Genomic DNA, 9226 nt, shown 5'->3' on the forward strand with positions numbered 1-9226 from the left:
TCATTAGAATAAGAAGGAATTGCACTGATAAAAACTCTTTTGAAAAACACGCTGAAAATCTAAAAATCAAACTACTACAACGAGGCTACCCCAAGAGGTTAATAAGAGACAGCTATAAAAGAGCCAAGTACCAAAGCAGAGAATCCCTTTTTGAAACTGGCAATAAAAAGGAAGAACTTGAAAACAACATTGTCATGGTCTCAAGTTTTAATGGCTTAAGTTGTAAGGTAAAAAACCTTATTACCAAGAATTGGTCAATTCTAAATAGAGAAGGTAAAATTCCCCTGCCTAAACCAATCTTCTCCTACAGGAGAAATAGGACCATTCGAAATTGCTTGGTACAGACCTATAGAGAGCCCAAAAAGAGTAAACAACTAAGCATTGACCAAGGTAAGCCCATTAGAGGTAACCAACCGTGTGGATCATGCACTCACTGTAAGTCAATTATCCAATCAGACAAAATTGAATTAAGTGGTACATCACATTGGGTGAACGAACACGTCAATTGCAGAACTCCGAATGTGATCTACCTAATAATTTGTCCGTGCCAAAAGGGGTATATTGGCGAAACTGGACGTGAGATTAGATTACGCTATCTGAGCATAGATCTGCCTTGAAAAACCATAAGAAAAATGCCCCACTGGTAGATCACTGGATCACAGAGAGACACAAAGAGGATGAAATAAAATGGTGCATAGTGGAAAAAATAAAAACTACAATGAGAGGAGGAAATCTGGACGTTAAACGCAAACAGAGGGAACAGTTCTTCATGTCTAAATTCCGCACTTATACCCATGGTCTTAACAGCAGAGAAGAATGGGAAAGACTGGTCAGATAATAACCAACTACCATTGAAAGCTTCTCTTGGTATACCTATGCTCAGTAAATTGCTGTCTGCTATAAATTTGTAAAATCATCATATCCATCGCTAAAATAAGTTAAATGATAAGAGATATAAAATAGATGTATCAAAGGAAATATACTTGTTTGCATGAATTGATGAACTGATGGATTTTGCAATATATGTATATACAAAATGTGAATTTATAGACATAATAGAAGGCCAGTGCTAAGTCTGTAATTTGTCCACTGGAGTGGTTTAGGAACTGAATAGTGATTAACACAGAAAAAATGAATTTCTCTGTGGTTATATGGTTATACGAGAATGTAAAAGGACGCCCTGTTGTGATAACTCTGAGCATTTTTTCAGTAATCCTAATTGACATATCTCCTTAAGTAACTTCTTTATATACTAATTGGCCTAGACGGTTTGTCTTTTTATAATTACATTTATAATACTCTGTATGCTCCGAGTTCCACGACATGAGTGTGCCTTAGGTATAATTACATGTATTGAGATGGACCAAACACTATGTATTGAAATGTATAAGAAAACCATCAGTGAAATGACTCATTTTCATATGTATTCTGGTCAGGCATTATGAAATGACTGTAGAGCATGGTTTCGTACAATAGTAAGCATAAGCCCCTTATACAATGCTCATTTACACTATAGCGGTGTAGGGATGTATAAAACTACCAAAATGGCGGCCCAATTTAGTGGTTGTAAAACGATAATATTCTTCGATAAATAATAACACAATTCCGGGATAGGACGCAATATAATTATCTTTACTTTAATTTCATAAAAACGAGCATTTTTCATAAAGTAAAGTGCGGTTTTTCCGCTTCGATATTGAAGCAATACCACCATACGTGTGTAGTCCCTCTTCATTTGTATGCACTATTATGCACGAAGGGTCTACAAAAAACTACCAAAATGGCGGCCGTAAATTTTGTTTATCTAAGCAACCGGCGCAGGTGGAGAGTTTTAAGTAATTAGACTACACTACTCGAACATATAAAAAGACCCGTATCGCTCCAGCTCACTAACTGACGCTGGAAATCGGGTGACCAGGCAGGCGGCGTGCAGCTCCGACATCGGAGGTAAGAGACACGGGACGACTGGGCGGGTGCTCGCATAGGGTACTAATAGACTTTTGTCTATCACGAAGTAATTAGATCAACCCGGCAGAGCCATATGCCGGTTCACTTCACCTCGAGTCCCTGCCACTATGCACCCTTGAGTAACTTCATGGGTCTGCCTTACTGACCAAACTTAAACCTGGTCTCTAGCATTAGACATACTTTGCTCTAAATAAAACATGTTTGGCCCCATAAAGGATATTCATGTGTTGAGCCCATTTGCATTCCGAATATTAAATAGTTTTATTTTTGCCCCAATAGGAATACAGTGATTTCTAATACCTGTATACTATATTTATTATTTATTCAGATAAAGGAACTGTCTTCAAATTTAAAAAAGAAGCACTCCCTTTCAACCACGCTAAAGCAAGGTCAAGGAGTGGAAAGACGCTTCAGAACCTATCGATCTGACAACATTCTGAGTCTCCTAACTTATACAAAGAACAAATTTCAACGCTCCTACTAAAATTACAGAGTAAGCATGTGACCATTATGTTCTGTAAGCAGCTTAGTAGTAGTTGGGTGTCATTATAAAATTAATACATTAAACGTATATCGAACATTATTATGTGTACACAGGTCACTCAAGGCAACATAAAAGAATCGTAATAGTGGATAAGGTCAATCTATCCCCAGGATTAAGACTGGCACCGCAAATTGAATACTGCGAAATATGTAAGGAATCTGCTACCTACAATTTAGACACCATTAGATTTTAAAAAATAATTTCTGTAATGAAATTGAAATCCCTCATTGAATGTATACTAATTTATTGTCCATATACTTTTTAGATTGAAGAATTTTATTGTAGTCCTGAGGAAGGTGTACCATCGATCTAAAACACCGAAACGCGTCGACAATACTGGCTACTTTTAACTATTTTTTTACATGTAATTGTGTTGAATTATATTGTAATGTGTTTATGATTATCCTTTATATGCAAAACTTTTGTCTATACCATGCTATTTGATTAAGTTTTTAATACATATGATTTTAATGAAGATTATGTCTTTTTGAAATAATTGTGGGATATGTTAGTATATATACTATTGAGGTCAGAAAAGTTTTGGTGTCTTACTCCATAAAGTATATTATGCTTTGATCTAGGAACCACAGAAAGGAACCAACCTCTTTTTTTGTTGTAATATTTCCCAGTCCTTTCTGGGTTTGTTAGGGAAAACTCTCTTTTTGTCTAACTGTTTTAAAATTCCAGTCTGGCTCCTGCTTCCTTATCTGTAATTTGCTTTCTGTTGCAGTGCAATTTTTTTCCAGGACCTTTGTGACCTACTTGTAGCTATTCTATGAGCCTGCTGTGAGGGTCAGAGGAGGGTCATAGAATTGTTGCAACTAGCAACTGAACTCTGGAGGGGCCCCAGTCAGGAAACACTACAGGGAATGGTTACTAATGATGAGTTTGAACTTTTGCACCTGCTGAGTGCTTTCAGTTTTGCAAAACTCGTTTTTCTGCAGAACAGCAACTGTAATGCCCCAAACAAACATAGACAACTGAATTCTGGAGGGGCCCCTCAGGAAGTACTACAGGGAATGGTTACTAATGATGAGTGAACTTTTGCACCTGCTGAGTGCTTTCAGTTTTGCAAAACTCGTTTTCTGCAGGACAGCAACTGTAATGCCCCAAACAAACTTACTTGTGAAAGTTGATTTCTAATCCAAAAGTGATCCAAAGAAAGTCAAAAGGCCTCAAATCTAAAAAAGTGCAGGTACATGTCAACCTGAGGAGTTATTCTGATAAAAATCATCATTTTCAGAAGGTCTATGCTGCTTGCTAGTGGATTTCTTGTGCAGAATGGCAAATTTTTTAATTTCGCGAGTGCGAGATTGTTGCTGCCCGCCGCACCTACATGTTCGCAATTGCGAACTCTCGCGATGCGTCGCCAAACTCCCGCGGGATCCCGCAGCAAGATCCAAAATGGCGCAGCACTAGCAAAATATCGAGAAAAACAACTCGGCAAACGCTGAATGACGGTAAGTGAACGCCGCACGCCGCAATATTGAATCACCAAGAAAATAAAATTCCGCTGCGTGCCAATTTGCGGATTTTCGGTAAATTCGCGAGAGTTTGCGGATTGCGGATTTACCGAAAATCCGCAAAATCCGCGAGCGGAACGGATTTTCCGCCCATGCTTAATTACATCTATGTCTGATAACCCTTTAGTAAAATCTACCTACACCCCCTCCTTAAGGACAGTGGAAGACACATCCTACACTTTGCCTATTCAATATAGAACTCTATCTTTTGTTAGTTGGAACTTGGCAGGCTTTAAAATGGAAGATTAACAATGAATACTGGAGAGCCTTGGTTTCCAAGTTTTACTTAACCCTTTGAGGGAAACCTGGATCACTGCTACAAAGTGTTTTGTGGGTAATGCCTAATATTCATGTCCTGCTAATCCCTCTAATCGTGGCTGTGTGGCCGATGGATTAGCAACTTGGTTCAGCCTAACCCTCAAGGCAGAGATATCTCAGGTTAAATCCAGTTCTTGTTCTTTATTAGTGTTAATATTCTGCGTACCAAAGACTAATATGTTTTTTTATTTGATTCACTTTTACAGTAACAATTTTATTAATGCTAGTCGCATAAATTTCAACAGCCTGGTTAATTTTATAACTCAACTACAAACTAAAGCTGGTGTCCGTGCCTTCCAAATTCCCTATTTACTCTGCGGTCACTTTAATGCAAAGATTAGCGAGGCCTTAGGATTCAAGACACTTCTATGAAGGGCAGATGCATTATGCAAGATACAAGAGGTTCAGAGCTTCTTGAGTATCTTAGAGTTCATGGCTTGGTTGACCTACTCAGAATTCTAGGAGGGGCGTGCAACACATTAACGTCATTTAGATGGGGGGGTTTCCCTTATAAATATATGTTTGTTAGCCCTGACTTTCTACCATAGTTCTCTAAAAGGAGAGATCCTGCCTACATATTGGGGCGATCACAATGTCCTGATTGCCTTAATACTCCTACCACTTAAGGGTTTAACCCGCAGTAGTGGTCCAGCCTCCATTACCCAGCATTTTGCGAATGGCTTAAGACTAGTTTGGTGCTTAAAAAACCCCAAAGACTCATTAGTAGCCTTACTTAAGGCTAAATTAAATACATTCCTCTACTGCCTAGCAGACAATGAACATGACTCTATGGCTTTATATTATAATAGGATAATATACACAATAAGGGAGTCCATGCTCAAGCCAATCCGTAGTTTGAACACCGACCCAAGATGGTTTGACTTGGCTTGTTCCCTGACAAATAGAAAGTCGAGGAAAGCTCTAAATGCACATCTTAGGATTAAGAGTCAAATCTCCCTGGCATGTACTGAGTATAAAATTGCACTTACAAACAGAAAGAGGGAAATATATAAACAAGATTGGGAGTTTTTGGATAGCAAATCCTTTTGGGATTTAGCAATGCTAATCAGATCCAAAAATTCCCCAATGAACCTCCTTCTGCAAAACATTGTCTTGGGAAAGGACTGGGTCACCCACTTCACTTCTATCTATTACATTGAGGATGCACCAATTATGTCGCAAGTAAACCAAATTATCCAGGACCAAAAGCAAGCGAGGGGTAAACGCCGAAAAGCGGAAACAACTAACAGATCCACGGAGCCTGCCTGCAGTGTCCCCCTCCCGCCGCCGCAACTGACCGAGAGAAGCGGCCGCCGAGCGGAGGGGGGCATCCAAAACTACAACCCCCAGCAGGCTTAGCGGCGCTGCACACCGAGACAAGCGCGCCAGCCGGCGCATAAAGGCGGCGTCACCCCGGCCGAGCGGGTGACGCGAGTAAACCAAATTATCCAGGACCAAAAGCGAGCGAGGGGTAAACGCCGAAAAGCGGAAACAACTAACAGATCCACGGAGCCTGCCTGAAGTGTCCCCCTCCCGCCGCCGCAACTGACCGAGAGAAGCGGCCGCCGAGCGGAGGGGGGCATCCAAAACTACAAGCCCCAGCAGGCTTAGCGGCGCTACACGCTGAGACAAGCGCGCCAGCCGGTGCATAAAGGCGGCGTCACCCCGGCCAAGCGGGTGACGCGAGTAAACCAAATTATCCAGGACCAAAAGCGTGCGAGGGGAAAACGCCGAAAAGCGGAAACAACTAACAGATCCACGGAGCCTGCCTGCAGTGTCCCCCTCCCGCCGCCGCAACTGACCGAGAGAAGCGGCCGCCGAGCGGAGGGGGGCATCCAAAACTACAACCCCCAGCAGGCTTAGCGGCGCTACACGCCGAGACAAGCGCGCCAGCCGGCGCATAAAGGCGGCATCACCCCGGCCGAGCGGGTGACGCGAGTAAACCAAATTATCCAGGACCAAAAGTGAGCGAGGGGTAAACGCCGAAAAGCGGAAACAACTAATAGATCCACGGAGCCTGCCTGCAGTGTCCCCCTCCCGCTGCCGCAACTGACCGAGAGAAGCGGCCGCCGAGCGGAGGGGGGCATCCAAAACTACAAACCCCAGCAGGCTTAGCGGCGCTACACGCCGAGACAAGCGCGCCAGCCGGCGCATAAAGGTGGCGTCACCCCCGCCTCGCGGGAGCGCCCGGGGCTAAGCCCGGGCAAAGGGCGGGCCCTCTGTGGCCCTCAGGGGACCAAAGGAGACGGGACGGGCCACCCCTTTAACGTCACACCTTTCCTGGGACAAAGAACAAGGTGACTGTTTGATAATCATTTCTTCTCTTATTGTTTTAACAACTGCATTAGTCTCCAATTTTAATATTGTGTTATATTGACTTTCCGGATATCTTTCCCAAAATGACCAAAGTAAGAAAGACTCCTGTGGCCACAAGATCATCCACTAGGAATAAGACTCTGCCAACCACACCTTTACCGACACTTACCGCTATCGACCTAATGTTACAAAAGACTATAGGTGTAATTGCGGACGCAATTCAAAATACGGAGAGGCGTCTCTCACTGACCCCGAACTTGTGCTTTCCCAACCTATCACAGCATACTACCGCGAATAACAATACTGTGGACTCCTCTTCCAACCTAGAGGAATCTCTTCTGATGCAGTCTTTTACAGGGCTGCCAAGTGGACAAAAAAGCTGTAGGAAAACCGTATTAATGACCTCACCTATAACAGTAAACAGCCTAGAAAAAGCCCTTTGCTTGTTTCAATTTCAGGGGCCAATATATGTTCTTCTCAACCTGGAATATCTACACCAAATTCGACAAGGGGTATTTGTGTTGAAAGCTCACCAAATGTAAATGTAACAACTATAGACAAAACACTATCCCCCAACAAGACAAAGCATCGACACAAGACACAAGACACATTTAAAAACCAAATCAATAGTAAGGAAAATATATAGACCACTAGGCCTTCATAAGCCATCGGCAAAGGATGTTTGGCTAAATTTTAGGCTGGCTAAAGCACCTAAAGGAACACCAAACTCCTCTACCACACTTAACACCCAGAATGCTATCAGACAAAATGATATACAGGCAGAGCATACTAAAACACACTCAGAGCAGATGTGCCAGACCGAAAAAGTTAGTGTACTGGATAATACAATCCCAACTGTTTTGGAACACTTAATCAAATCTTTACTGCAACCCCTGTGTGACAAAATTACCTGTATTGAGCAAACCCTCGTGAAATTTGAAAAACTACAGAGAAAGGACACCTCAAGTATTCTAAAGATCCCTTCTGTACCAATACAAAAGGATAGCTCCCTACCACTTAAAAGTAATCTTAAACAATCGAAGATCATGAAGACACAAACTAAGATCAATAATCCAAGTGGTAGCTCTGATTTGATACCTTCTCCCCCTGTAAATACCTCAGTGCAAAACACTTTAACACAACCTATACAAACTAATAATAACATAACTGTAGCACTGACCATGCCCACCTCATCTGAGAGCCATACACCTGATATTGATGAGAGTGAATGGGCTGCGGAAGGCTTATCTCCTGAACCACGCGACGGCCAGACTGAGCCGCAAAGGCCAACAAGTACACAAAATGCTACATCAGACACACGCCCAAATCAAACACCTAAAACATTAAACCCGAAAAAAGTTACCCACATTCACCTCCCACCTGACTCTCACCGGCACACCATAGTAATGATTGGTGTACCAGAACTTGAAACAGGTAAAACAGAAAGCTATGGGGACTTGAAAAACAAAGTAAGCCACTGGCTAACTGTTCATAGACCGATCCCTCCCCACATCAGCGGCAAAATAGCAAATGTTAGGAGAGTTGACTGGGTGGGAAATAGATTTAAATCCACAAAGGGTGATTGTGTTGTAATCAACTTTAAGGATGGTCATGCGGCAAGGCACATAACTGGTTGGAAGGATAGCTCTATTAGCAGCTTGATCCGTACCATGGATTTGAGCTATTTCTACCCCCCGAACAATCATTCCCTAACATCAGTGCACTCATATCCCACTGTTGAGCATGAAAGAGCTCCAGATAATTATAATCAATATCACAGTGGAATAACATCCAGAAATCATGGTCATTATACTGCTGGAAAACAAAGGCAGCCTAGGAGGAACATATCCTGGGAACCTAGAGAGGTCAGTTATCAAGGATCTTATCCAGAGAATTGGGAGGTTGCTCATGGGTTGTACTACCACCAAGAACACTCCCAACTTACATACCCAAATACCTACTATAATGTTCCTATTAGAAATAGGTTTGACACCTTTTATAATCAGAGCGACTTGGAGGGGGTCGACTGACTTCATGCTGGCCCAGTCACAATAACACCAGATGATCCTACATTAAGTAGTTATGCACAAGGGGAGGTACACAAAAAAGCCATAATAGCCCCCCCTCGGATGACAAAGCCAGATACCATCAGTAAGACAGTGTCTAATATAGACCACCCAATGAACAACAGTACATCACCTGTCTTGCCTGAGGCCCATAATTTTCCTCTGGCCCACACAGAATTAGACACGTCTAGCACTGTAAACCTGGGGGCTACACATGCAGAACAAATCAACTTGATGCCAGACTCAATTATTAGAGAATCTGTTTTAGAAACAGTGTCAGGTGATTGTAGTGTGAGTCTACTCTCCTGGAACATAGCCGGCTTGGCCGATAAAATACGTGACCCTGCCTGGTTAGCATTTTTTAAAAAACACACAGTTATATGCCTTCAAGAGACATGGATGGAGGATACAAATGCCCACATTGAGGGTTTTCAAAGCTTTGTTATACCCGCAGCTGCATCAACTAGGGGAAGAGCAAAGGGGGGCCTGGC

The sequence above is a fragment of the Lissotriton vulgaris genome, chromosome 11 (genome assembly GCF_964263255.1).
Source record: "Lissotriton vulgaris chromosome 11, aLisVul1.2, whole genome shotgun sequence".
NCBI lineage: Eukaryota > Metazoa > Chordata > Amphibia > Caudata > Salamandridae > Lissotriton > Lissotriton vulgaris.